Raw genomic sequence first — 13,839 nt, forward strand, 5'->3', positions numbered from 1 at the left:
TCGGTGTATTGTGAGGGGCCTGGGGGACATGCTGGGAAGTCGCTGGTGGCCAGATCATGGACAGCGTTAACTGTGACGTCGAGAAGTTAGGGTTTTATTGTGTGAGAAAAGGAAGTGATGAGATTAGATTGTACCTTAAGAGAACTATGGCAAAAGTATTTAGGATGATTTAGACAGGGGTTGAACGGAGAACGGAGGCTCCTACGAGATTGCAGTAGATCGAAAGAGAAGAAATAAGTTCTAGACTGGGACGACAGCTACAGAAATGAAAAAAAAAGTGCCAGCAGAGAACAAAGGTACCACTAGAGTAGAACCTACAAAATGTAGCAGGTGTGGGGAGAGGGGAGTTGAAGAAAATATGAGTTTCAACATTGGATGATTAAGAGAACAGGAAAGTCTGTCGATACGCATAGGACATGAGCTATCCGGGGAAAACGATGCTTCTATTAGGAAAAGTGTGAGCATTTAAGTTGTAATCTCAGCATGCACCTGAAAATATGGGAAAGGAACCCAAGCTCAAGATCCCAAAGCCCCCTGCCCAGCTGAACCCTGATGCTGGGCGAGGTCACAGCGGAAGGAAGCCACGACTGCTTGTTACAAAATGAGAAATTGTTTTTAACTCAGTTCTAGAGTAAACTGTATAAGTATGAATGTTTCTTCTTTCTTTCTGATAACAAATCATATTTTAGTTTTTCCTCTAACTACCCTGGTACTTTATGTGTTCCATTCCATTATTATGATAATCTTTATGTTTGGAAATTTACTATTCTCCATTTCTCGGTCTTACCTTAATTACTTCTTTTGCTTGGTCCTGCCTCTTCATTTCTATTTTACTTTACTTTTTCATTTTGTGTGTCCGATACCTCCAAAAATATGTGTTGGAAAATAAATAAATGAATCAATATGGTTTGTAGAAAGCCATCTCAAACTCTTTGTGGAAAAGCAGGATATAAATAAATTTAAAAATGGCTTTATTTGCTGGGATGATAGTTAACTTCTTCTGAATTATAGGACTGTTTCTCTCCAATTAACAAAACCTCCTAGATTTTAAATGTCTGTGTTTTGAAAGGCAAATTGAGGAATCATTAATTTCATTATAAAACAACTTCGGCTCACAGAAAGATTCTCTCTAAAATAGAATTCCAAGCTACATGATAAGAAAAATATTTTCAGGTGGGAATTAGAAACTTTTGGCAAGCGAAATCTGACAATTAAAGCATCTATAATATAATACAAAGCCTTAAGAAAATACAACTTACAAATATTTTCATTTTATATACACATATAAAATATATATACCATTTTTTAAAGAGAAAAGCTACTGAATAAACAAGACACACAATGACAATTCGACGATAAATGTCATACTCCATTCTAAATAGACTTGTTTGTTGCGAATATATACATTATATATACAAACTATGATCCCATTGTGCTTTTCTTGGTCCCAGCCTAACAGAGAAAGCCCCCTTTTCCAAGCTCAGGGGCCTCCCCTTAACACACTAGGCTTCCACAAGTCCTGTCTGTTCTACAGACAACTGGGAGTTTGTCCTGTACCCTGGCAAGCCTTATCGTAAACTCTTCGCTCCTTTTAACCAGTTACCAGGTCTTGTCTCCCTCGCTGGCACAGCTCCTTAATGTGCAGGCATCTGGAGACCTTACTGGAAAATATGCAGGGTAGATCTGAATATGCATACTTTCCTTCTACACCAGATGTATCCCTCCATTCACTCACTCACGGGTCCAAACCAGGAAACCTATGAGCCATTCTGAAGAAATGTTACCTCTTGGAAAAACAGCCTTCAGTTATAGGTCTTCGAAATTTGTCTTAGACGTTATGCCAAGAAAATACAGCATTTTAAGTAAAGCAGGTGTCCTGGCGGTCCTTGCAATGGAGACCATCTCTTAGGCATGTTTTGCTACATGTGCGTCTTCCCTTAACCACTGGTTTTTAAACTATCACTTATTGAGGAGTCTATGTACTAGACATTTTTAAAAGCCACTTTTTAGACTTTGTAAAAGGAAGTGAGATCATGTCTACATCTCCATTCTGCAAATGAGGAAACAACGCAGAAAGCCATGTATGTTCAAAAGCCCCAGGCTTTGTGTGCACGCACCAGCGCCTCTCCGGATAACTCCATGTTCAAAGAGCTCGGGGTTCGGCATGGCTCTGAGCAGCTCCAGCCTGTCAGCACACATTTAGTAAATACCTTCTACCTGCGGGCTTACCGGAGGCTTCCGAGAGGACACAGTAGCTGGGTCCTGAATGGTAGGTGGAGTTAGGTAGGCAAAGGGGACCCACGGAGCCTTCTGGGTAGAGGGGAACACGTGTTAAGCCATGGGGACAGGACAGGGCTTGATACATTCCAGGAGCTCTGAGCAGATCAGCATGACTAGAAATGGCAGTGACTGGGAGGGGCAGCGGGGGAGGAGAACGGACAAGGAGACAGACGGCAGATCATGAAGGAAACACTCCGTCGTGCTAAGAAGCTGGGTAATGGGGATTTTTGCGGTAGGGTGGCTTGATAAAACTTGCATTTTAGCGAGTCCATTTAACTGTTTTTGACTTACAAAAAGGGCAATTTCATACACGTTTTGAACATATTCTGCTACTGAGCTGACATTTTCATTTCCTCAGATATTCTTTGCATCCCTTTTCCTTTCTATTTCTCCTTCTCCATCTCCTCATCAAACTGGAATGTCCCCCCATCAACGCTACACACCTCTCCTATCTGGACCAGCTTTTTACCCTTCTGTTACAGGGGTGAGGTACCCCTCCTTATCTTGTAAGGGCTATTCCGCCACGGAGCCTCTGGACCCCACGCCCTGCACTCCCTCAGGCCTGCCTGCCTCTCTCGCCTGTACCATCTGCCGGTTCTTCCCACTAGCAAACAGAAATGCTCCCATAACTCTCCTTAAAGAAGAACCCTCTCTCAGCCCCAGACCCTCTTTCAACTTCTTCTCCAAAGAGGTGTCTACTACACACTCTGTCCCCACAGGCTCGCTTTCCATTTCCTTCTCAGTTCTCTCCAAGTGGGCTCCAGGCTGGGATTCCCAGCACTCCCATTAAACTGCTCTTCTCCCTCAGTTCTAAAGAGTCTTTTAAACATTTTCAAAGAACGGCATCCATTATGTTCTAAACTTCCAGTTACAGTAATTAAAATTACATAAAATTGAAAGTTCAGTTCCTCAGGATCATTAGCCACAAAGCCACATGGGCTGTGACGACTGTCTTAAACTGCACTGACCTGGCGTGATCTTTTTCAGATGTCAATCACATATGTCACACTCCCCGACGAAAACCCTTCCTTTGGTCACTTACCATTGCACTTCGGACAAAATCTAAACTATTTTTGACAGCAGCAAAGCCCACCTAAACTCCCTTCTGCTACCCTTCCTCGCCACACTTCCCCCTACGCCACTGTGCCCTAGTGGCACAGACTTCACCTTAAATTCCTCCAACACGCAGAGCTATTTGACAGCTCAGAGCCTTGGCGCATACTGTTCCTCCTGCATGGAATGCTTTACCCTAGCTTGTCCCATGGCTGATCCCTTGTCCTTCCGCTCATATGTCACCTGATCAGACAGTATGTCCTGCTCTGTCATTTTCGATCACTATGTCCTAATCATTTCTGTCATGGCATCCATACTGGCTTACAATCACACATTTTTATTTATCATTGGTCTTCTCACTGATCACATGCTCCACAGAAGTGTGCTCGTTTACTTATTAATGTGTTTCTGCTGCCTGAGCCAGTGCCTGGCATACAGCGAGTGCTCAATAAACATCATATGCTACAGATAAACCAGGTATGGCGAAGGCTGAAACCTCTCTGTTATATTTATCAATTTATTCATTTAATATTTCTTAAGGAGTTAGTATGTGCCAGGAGTGAAGATAAATAACACAGACTCTGACCTCAAGAAGCTGACAATTTAGTGGTAGAAGTAGATAATTCAGTATAATGTAGTAAATATACTACTGGAGAACTGCTCAGAGTGATGGGCGCCCAGGAGAAGGACAAGTCACCTGGGGAGAGATGGGAGTGGGAGGGAGTTGAGGCTTCCAGGAGGAGAGGAGAGGCGACCTGAAGACCACAGAAGCCAACCCGGTGAAGGATAATATTCCTATAAAGGGATCTACATGAAAAAAGGCAAAAAAAAATGTGAAATAGCATGTGAACGTGAGCAGGGCATGAACACAGCTGGATCAAAGAATAACATCACCTAGAGGGCTGGGCCACAGAGGGTCTTTTTATGCCGTGCCTAGAAGCTTAGGTTTTATGCTGTCGCCATTAAGAACTGAAAAGTTTTCACCAAGACAGTGACATCATTTAATTTTAATTCCCTACCAATCAGGCCACGGCCGTGTGAGAGTAAACCTGCAGGTGCAGACGAGGAAGACATCAAGCCTATCGGTCCCGTGCAGAAGACGAATAACGGCAACTTGAACTTGGTCAGCGGTTGTAGGGAATAAGCATAAGTGGCCGGTTTCAGAACTACTTAGATGGTAAATTAAGCGGCTTGGGAATCGTCGGTGACCTTGGCAAGGGCAGTCTCGGTGCACCGATGGGAAAGGGAGACACGTTTCTCCCCGCAACCACAGCTGCAGAAATTATAGGAATTTTGAAAGTGGTGATTAGTAGTTCCGGAATCTGGCTGCTTCTCAGAAGCACCAGGAGAGCTTTTGAAAGCTATGGCTACACGCCAGACCCACGGAGTCAGTGTCCATGAGCGGAGCCCAGGAACCCTTATTATGACAAGTTTCACAGGTAAATCTTATACAAATATCCACATACTTGCTTTGGAGGAATGACTCAGAAATGGAGGCACGTGGCTAAGAGCATTAGCTTATCAGGCTAAGGGCATTAGTTCCCCAAACACGGATTATTTTATCTTACCAAAAGCCAGGAAAGCCAGGATCTTCACTCCCAGTACCAACTCATCTTGAGTCAGATCAACAATTTAATTAGTGAAAACGCAATAAAAATTAAGGTACCTACACAGAACTATGCAAGACACTGTGGACAATACCAACGAAGGACTTGCAGTCTGACTCAGTGCCCAAAACTAATGTGAATCAGTCAGAAATGCTGAAGTGCTAAACAGTGTGGAACCAGCCCCAGGCCCTCAGAGATCAGAGAAGGCTGCAAACGTGACCCCTGAGCCTCCAGCCCCACTATGACCTATCGAATTCTCACTCTTTCAAGTTCATGTCAGATCCTTCCTTTTCATAACATCCTTCCTCTCCACAGAGATTGTCCAAAACACTCTGTACTTCTAGAGGCACCTAAAAGGTTCTAGACGCAATCTTCTGACTTGTGTGTTGGGGAGGGGATCCCTGCACATCCAAGCAATTCTTGGACGCCAGCTGAGTGTCCTATAATTCAACCCGATTCTGACTCTATCTACGTGGAGATAGTGTCAGATTCTACAAGGTAGGGGCTCAGTCCCACAAGACTGTCCCCCCCATCCAGAAACACACCCTCACACAGATACACACATACACATGTACACACGCACACACACTTCATATACTATTCACAAGTCCAGCTTATTACCTATGCTAGTGACCAATAGGCTACGGACTGGAGGTTCCGATGACCCCCTCCTTGTGTTCAATTAATTTGTTAGAGCAGCTCACAGAACTCAGGGAAACATTTTACCCACTAGATTTCAGGTTTATCATAAAAGATAGAACTCAGGAGCAGCCAGATGGAAGAGAAGCATAGGGCACGGTATGTGAGAACAGGTACAAAGCGCCAATGCCTCCTCCAGGGCTGCCACACTGTCCCCAAATCACAAGTTCACCAGCCCTCAGAACCCCAGCCTTTCGGATTTTTAAGGAGGTTTCATTATGAGGCAGGACTGATTATATCACTGGCCTCTGATGCTCAAACTAGCTCTCCAGCCCTCATCACCTCCCAAGGTCAAAGGGCTGGTGGGAGGGGCTTCAAAGTTCTATCCCTCTAATCACATGGTTAGTTCCTCTGGTGATCAGCCCCCAGCCTTAGCTGACCTAGGGACATCCAAAAGTCACCTCGTTAATATAACAAAAGACAACTTTATGGTGTGGACATGAGAAATTCCAAGCGTTTGGGGAGCTGTGAGCCAGGTACCCGGGATGAAGACCAAACACATACTTTTCTTATAAATCGCAATATTACAGCCATCATTTATTGAATGCATATCGTGGCCCAGATGCTTTACATCATTTTACTTAGAACTTTAACACACATAAAAAAAAAAAAAATCAGTCTGTATTATTATCTCTACACGGCAGATGAGAAAGCTAAGTCCCAGCGAGGTTCAATGCCTCACAGAGGAGCCAGCAGGAGTCAGAGATGGGCCTGAGACACCAGTCAGCAAAGCCTGCACTCTATGTCACCGCGGTACGATGATGCCTTTTCAAATACTGGCCTTTTCAGGATCGAAGAACAGAAATATCATAAATAAGATTAGTCACCCATCAGATTACTTATTCAAGTGAATTAGTCTTTTCGATTCCAAGCCACCGAAACCAGACAACGAAGCCCTTCAGAACCTCTGCCCACTCCTAACAGGTACACGTGTGTGTTTGTTATTCACGGGTAATGAGGACCTTGAAGGAGTGGGAAATGACAGTGAGACACTGTCAAAGGAAGCACCGAAGCAGACACTTCGAAATCCTGGAAACAGAATACTTTTGGCAGGGATGTTAGAGAAAAACGAGACAGAAAACGATCCTGTATCATTCATATAATTCGTGAGTTAAATATATCACCCTTTCCCGCAACAACTATCTTGACTTTCTTATCAATTAACATTAAGGATTAACACAATATTACTGCTTGTTGGAATTAATTGTTAAAAATTCTACATCGATGGGCCTCGCTCTAAGAATATAAGCACCAAAATGTAAAAATATGAAACAGGCAAACTGAAGGATGAAGATTTGCCATCCAAATATGTATTCGATTTTACCAAAAGTTCACCCATTTCTTTACAAAGTAACCTTTCCGTTTATTATTTATTTATACGCAACTGTTCCGAAGAGTTCCTTGGTTTAAGCAAGGCCTATCAGTGATCTTTCCAGGCACAGCTTCCCAGATACCCCCACGTGGTAGGAAAAGAGTAAGTACATGTGAAACATCCACTGTTTCATTTATTTAGTCTTTTCCTGTGCCCATCTGTTCTCTAAAAGTCACAATTTACTCTAGAGTATGTTATCTCAGCCAAATTACCTGGGCTAAGCCTGAGAAAAATCCTGTTCCCTGTCTCTTTCCTCTATTGCATGTGGGGGAAAAAATAATAAAATGTCACTGCTGGTCTGCTATCACGAAAAGTAATGGAGGGGAGTATAGCAGAGGAGGAAAGTTTGGTCCAGTGGGAGGGAATGGAAAGAGGAGGAGGCAGAGAGAGGGTGAGAGGGAGGCCCCTGAAAACAATAAGGGACAAGAAGATGCTGAACTGACCGAGCTCCCAGTTCTGAACACCATGTTCCAAACTCAGCTCTTGACTCTGTTTCCGACCTTGGGCAAATCTCTTGGTTTCTCTGTATCCCAATGTAGCTCCAGAAAGTTAGCAAACATCGGCCAGGAGAAAGTGTCTTATAGAACCTAGTGAAATGCCAGTCCTTCCTACTGATGAAAGAAAGGCTAAGCTACCTTAACACACACACACACACACACACACACACACACAGACACACACACACACAGACACACACACACACACACACACAGTATTAACAACCCTCTAATTTGTCGGAATGGCATTTGACTCAAGAAATGCAAATCATTTAGCGTCAACCCTCCACCTTTACCCTCCTCGCTTTCTAATACACATTGCATTCTCAGATTTGCCTTCTGAACATGTTTCCTGATATTTTGTCTTCAATTTACTCCACTACTTTAATAAATGTCTTATTCTTAAAAAAGGAAGGTAGAATCCACCTCCTTAAGTATTAGTGCCTTAGAGGTCCTTATTAAGCAGTGGGTCTGATCCTTCCCACTCTCGATTAGCCTTCACTGCATCCAGTTATATTTTTAATCTCTCCAATCTCTTTTCTTTACTGCTACTCTCCTCTTGGGCCTTCTCCAACACACAGTATCTCTGTGCTAGAGTGACAGTCTAAATTCAATGCTCTGTTGTTGAGTCGGACACTGAGACATAGATCACCACCTCCCTGCTTTGACATCGATACTTCAGTACACGTAGCCTTGAGTTAAAATGATACCAGCTGCCAAATAACACTGGACACTCATGTACCGTCTACTTTCCGCTTGTATCTCAACTCGATTTCAGAACTGGAGTTTTCCAGGGTGATTTTCTTTTTGTCAAAATAAATTGACAAGAGTAGAAATTATTTTGTCCCAACGAATTTGCATTATACCCAACTGCCTTCATTTTACAAACTCATTGGAAAATGTGGTCTCATACCTTACGCTGCCAGCTTCTATACATTCATACTTCCTTCTACATTCTTGCCCAGTGTCCTTGGAACTCAAGAAATAGATGCTCATTGACGTTACTGCACTTCTTTCAACAGTACCAAAAGGAGTCATGTCCAAGGCTAAATTTCAGCTCGGGCATTTATTAGCCATGTGACCCTTCCCAAACTACCTGTCTCTCTAACCCTGAGTTTCCTTCCCGAGATGGGAAGCAGGTAAGATAAAGAAGGCATGGAAAGGGGATGCCAGTGTCTGCGCCTGCCCCCCGATGAGGTTAAACAAATACTGCCCCCCTAACTCCTTCTACCTTATAAAAATGTGTTTAGTGTAACACAATCCATTAGAATTTTTTAAGTAATGCTGAGAGCGTGGGAAATTGCAAAGCAGACTTAGAGGTGGGCATTCTACACAGCACATGAGCCTGGGGCTCTCCTGACTCGGCTTCGGTGGGAGTGAAAAAAATGACCGATGTCTTTTAGCTACTTGCAGTCATCCTCTCTTAAAAGTGAACGAAACATAAAGATAAGTAAAACATCGCAATTCAACTCCCCTTATTACCCCTAGAAAAGGACCCTACTTAAAAACACACACAGCTAAGATACTACACGTGTGTTCCAATGGCGGAGCATTAGAGAGCCTGCCCTCCAGCACACTGCCCATTAAGCTCCCACTCCCCCAGCGTTCCGAACGACCGCCTGCCAACTTCACTCTCAGAGAAGTTAATCGGGTGCATTTTTGATATCTGTTCATTGTAAGTAAATGTCAAAACAGAGATAGCCCATCCAGTCCAGTTACCTAACTGTATTGCTTCTCAGATATTATTAATTAAAAAAAGAATTAAGCTGATTGTGGTAATTAAATCCAACTGTGAATTTGTGATAACCTAAAAGTACAGTATGTAATGTTAATCCAGCAAAAAATATCTTTGTAATTTCAGGTTTTAGCAATTTATTGTTGGATGAATAAAGTTCATGTTTCTGAAGCTTTCTTTAAGTGGGCTCTTGGGAACCATGAAACATGATTTCAACAATTGTCACATTTTAATAGTTAGGACCCATTTATCTAAGAACGTTAAAACTTGGAAGCCAACTGTTGAAAAATATTTGCTAATTCAGATGCTTCGATATTAATAATCTTTTCCCTCAATACGAACCTATTTCTGAATTAAGAAGTTTAATATTAATGCTTCTGTGCCTAGTCTCATTTGTAATTAGAGAACTCTTACCTCTTCAATTTTTAAATACTCTCTTGAAATCAAAGGATTTAAGAATAAAGTCGTGTCTATCTAAAGCATATAAATGACTTTCAGATTTTTAAAAAATTTCCTGGTCATGTCCATTCAACAACAGCATCAAATGGCTCACTTTTAAAGTTCTCCTTTAATTTGATGATCAACATATTCCTCTTTAGAAACCTCATAACTAAATATACATTATTTGACATTTTCACATTGAAATGAACTCCCCTCAACAGTCACTTTAAAAATCTTTTTTCTGGTTCCCAATGATCACAAAACCTATTTTTTTCCTGCAAAATCGTTAAGTCTATTTATCACTCAGGCTAGAACAATGTGGAATCCTCTGCCTATATAATTAGCATTGAAGAACTAATGTTTCTAACAAGTGTATCATTAAAAAACATTTGCACATTAGCGACTAGTACATTATCACTTAACACCTCTATAAACAAGTTATATGCACTCTAAATACAGACTTAAATAAACAATCCAATTACATTCTGGAGCTCCCTTCAAGAATGCCTAATACATGGGATGTGGCTCCATAGTGTAATGGTTGGCACGTCTGCTTTACACACAGAAGGTCCTGGGTTCACACCCCAGTGGAGCCATGGTCCATTGTTTGCAGCCATGCCACCCTGAACAAGCCCCATGTCTGATCTCAGAAACTAAGCAGGGTCGGGCCTGGTTAGTACTTGGATGGGAGACCACCTAGGAAGACCAGGTGCTGTAAGCATAAATAATAATAAGTAATTTTAAAAAAATAAAAAAAAGAATGCCTCATATAGAACAGAAATATACTCATTTTCTAACTAATGTTGCTTTTGCCTATGGGGTTGCTTCAAATTCACCGTGAAATGAGGCAAGGTAGACATATATAAAAATATGAATGAAGTTATTAATACAGCAACTTCATTATTTAGGTGGTGCTTTTAACCGTGATTGAAGAAGTTAAAGGCATTGTGAGTTTAAATACGGAGAGGACAACATGGCAGAGGTTTGAGTATCGGTACAGAGCCCAGACGCCTCAGGTTGAATCCTAGCACCACCGTTTTTATGTTCTATTAGCCTTCGGCATGTTACTCAACCTCTCTAAACCTCAATTTTCTCTTCTGCAAAATGGAACTCATAAGAGTACCTTCTTCTTTGGGGTTTTATGAGGAGTAAATGAGATTATCCATGTAAAAGCACCTAGAATAGGACCTGATGCTTAGCGAGCGCGCAATTAATGCTAACCATCATCATCATCATCCTCATCATCTCCCCGCACTGTAAAAAACAAAACTGGATGTGAAAGTAGTTGTATAAATACAATTCTTCCATACACAAATCAGACCAATGGGCAGACCCTAAGCCAGCTAGTGAACCCCTATATTCAGACCATGAGTCTCAGCTTCCATTCATTAGACCGTAAGCTGCCTCTCACTGCCAGCATACATCTCATTTGAACAACCAAAAGAACAATCTGGTTACTCACCTATGTCACATTAATATGTAAGTTCCCCACTTCAACGAGAAAATCGCAAACAAGTAGTTCATTCATGACTCATTTTATTCACAACGACCTTAAACTTGTCACCCCAAAATTGGATTTTATAGCTACAGTTAAATGAAGTAAACATATTCGCATCTAAATTCATTCAGTGGTGTCCAAAAAAATATCAATATAAGCAAACTATCTGAGAGAAGATATGGTTAGTCCACTAAACATGGATTGTCAAATACTGGGGAGAAATGCATCATTATTTTGAAGGGAACGAGCATAAATGATGAGCAAACACTATTCATTTACACAAGCAATGACCCCTTGTTTTATGACTACATTCAACAATCGTGCATAGGTCAGCCTTAAAAACCTATGAAAGAGGAAAGTTCCATCCTAAAAGGACCTTATCTTTACTGCGAAATTTCTGGATAATAAAAAGATAAAAGGTTACAGTGGAATACGAGCAGTTTTCTCTGCCTAAGATGAATCTCCTATTAAAAGAGAGATCTCCTTTTTTCCCTAAGGTTGGTTTATAATTAGAAATTAGATGCCTCAATAATTCAATGACCAAAATCTTTATTAAAATCAAATGACCTTTGTAATTAAATTTTCTCCTAATATATTGGCTCAGCTAGGCAGGTGTCATCTCTACAGATAATAAAGCTTTTATATATTTATTTTTTACACCCCCCCAACTCAAAGCCTTCATATATTTATTAAATGAGTTTTTTCCTCTATGTTCATCCTTTTCTTTGATTTGACGTTCTAACAGTAATCGATTATTGGTAAAACTTTAAAAAGTATAACAAATTACTAATGTATTCCAGTAAATGCTCTGAGTTGTATAATATGTATAATGTCCCTATTTTTCATTCTATCATAAAAAATGTTCAAACTAAAATATTTTACTCTTCCATATCTCTTTTTTAAAATTTTCATTTCAAAAGAATGTAGCTAGTGAGAGGAAATGGGTACAATTTTATTATAGCATTAAGAAGTGTGTTAGGATTTGAAAACCTAAAGAATAGAATTGAGGTATGTGCATAAAATTGACATTAGGTTCAAAAGCTTTCGCCACAAACAATGCATTTATAATACAGGCTCATCCAACTAAACATATGAAAGATGCATAAAAATATGGTAATTGCATTTGAATTACTTACAATTTTAATCTTTAAGTATCTGTTTAAAAACCGAAAGTAGTTAAATGACTATTAAGACACGTTAAATGCCCTGGAGTTTGAAAACCCAAATATATGGTCATCAAATCTCATTTTTCCTATGGGTACCACTTTAAATTTAGTGAATTTCATTAGCGATAAATCAAAAAAAGTAAAACCCTTAAATATGTGACTGCTGTGTGTTTATGTTTGAAATCACATGTTCCTCCATCGCTTCACCATGTCCATGATGACGTAGGCAAAATGCTTTGCCATCACTTTCCTCATCGCTCAAAATAAATGATAAAACCAAGCAAAGTGATTAAGTGACTTACTCAAAGATACCAGCCAACTGTCAGCAATTTTATGTTTTTATTAGGTTTCTCAGCTTTCTAATTCGTACAGGGGAAAAAAAATGAAGAGTACCATTTGAGAGATGGAACATCATCTGAGAGAAAAGAACATGTACTTTATGGATACTGACATCCTCAAAGGAGATATGGGGATATCTAAATCTTACACATCACCAAACACCAACGAGAAGGAAAAGAGAAAAGGAACTGGAATCTTTTGAATCCCAAATCACTCACCAGCTAAATAAAAGGAGTAAAGTACAATCTCTGAATTGTGTCCCCTCCAGCCCACGCTCTGAGCTGCTGTACACTCTACCTGGGAACAGATTTCAGCTTTCATATGGGCTTTCAAATGGGCTTTTCTTAGCAAATGCCTGCCCTCCTCGGGCAAGGCCGTTAAGGTAACTTAATCCCTCACGAATTGCTTGCTCAGTGGGAGAAATGCTGAGTCCCAATTCAAAAATTAATTCTTTCTCTTTTTCTATATTATGAGCCACGAAGAACCCCCTAACTATAATTTAGATTCAGCGCGTTACCTTGAAGACCCACAGGGCAAATAGCTTAGGGAACGGAAGAAGATGCTGGGGGAGGGGTCGCAGAGAGAGTGCGAGAAAGATGCTGGTCAATTCCGAGATGATGCAGGAATGACATGGCACCTGGGCAACCCGAGCCCACGTCCACCCGTCTCGGAGTCTGGACCTCGGTGCGCCTGACAAATGCCTGGAGTGTGAGTAGCTGCACCCGCGAACACCGCCACCTTTTATTCCCGGGTCCCGGGGAGAACGGTGGGGAAGCGTGACTGGATAAAGCCTCCCCATAACAAACGAGGTCTTTCTGCTCGCACCCTGTCTCCCCTGCTAGGGGCAGGCGACGACTGTCTCGAACAGGAGACAGCTGAGCGGAGCCGGGCACCCCGGCCAGGAGCGAAGCGTCCCCGCAGGGGGGCGGGGGAGTGACCCCCGCCGAGAGCCGGGGGAGGCGGACAGGAAAGGGCGACGAGAACAGAGGACGCGGGACTGGGAAGCGCCCGAGCCACGCATCTGGCTACCCGAGCTGGCGCGCGCCGCCGGGGGAAGTCGGTCCCGGGGCGGACCCCTCCCCAGGCGCCCCGGCGGGAGGACGCTGAGGAAATGGCTTTGTATCGCAGGATGGAAGGCAGACAGGAGGGCCA

The 13,839-nt window shown here is 41.9% G+C and overlaps 1 protein-coding gene and 1 pseudogene across 1 annotated transcript in view; one reads left to right on the plus strand and one right to left on the minus strand.

Annotated features, from left to right (window-relative positions):
- Positions 1-13,839, minus strand: part of METTL13 (methyltransferase like 13) — a 122,588-nt gene that overhangs the window by 70,294 nt on the left and 38,455 nt on the right. The gene's annotated exons all lie outside the window — the stretch shown is intronic.
- Positions 10,290-10,405, plus strand: LOC112476504 (annotated as a pseudogene).

Source organism: Pteropus alecto, unplaced genomic scaffold, assembly GCF_000325575.1.
Source record: "Pteropus alecto unplaced genomic scaffold, ASM32557v1 scaffold101, whole genome shotgun sequence".
Taxonomy (NCBI): Eukaryota; Metazoa; Chordata; class Mammalia; order Chiroptera; family Pteropodidae; genus Pteropus; species Pteropus alecto.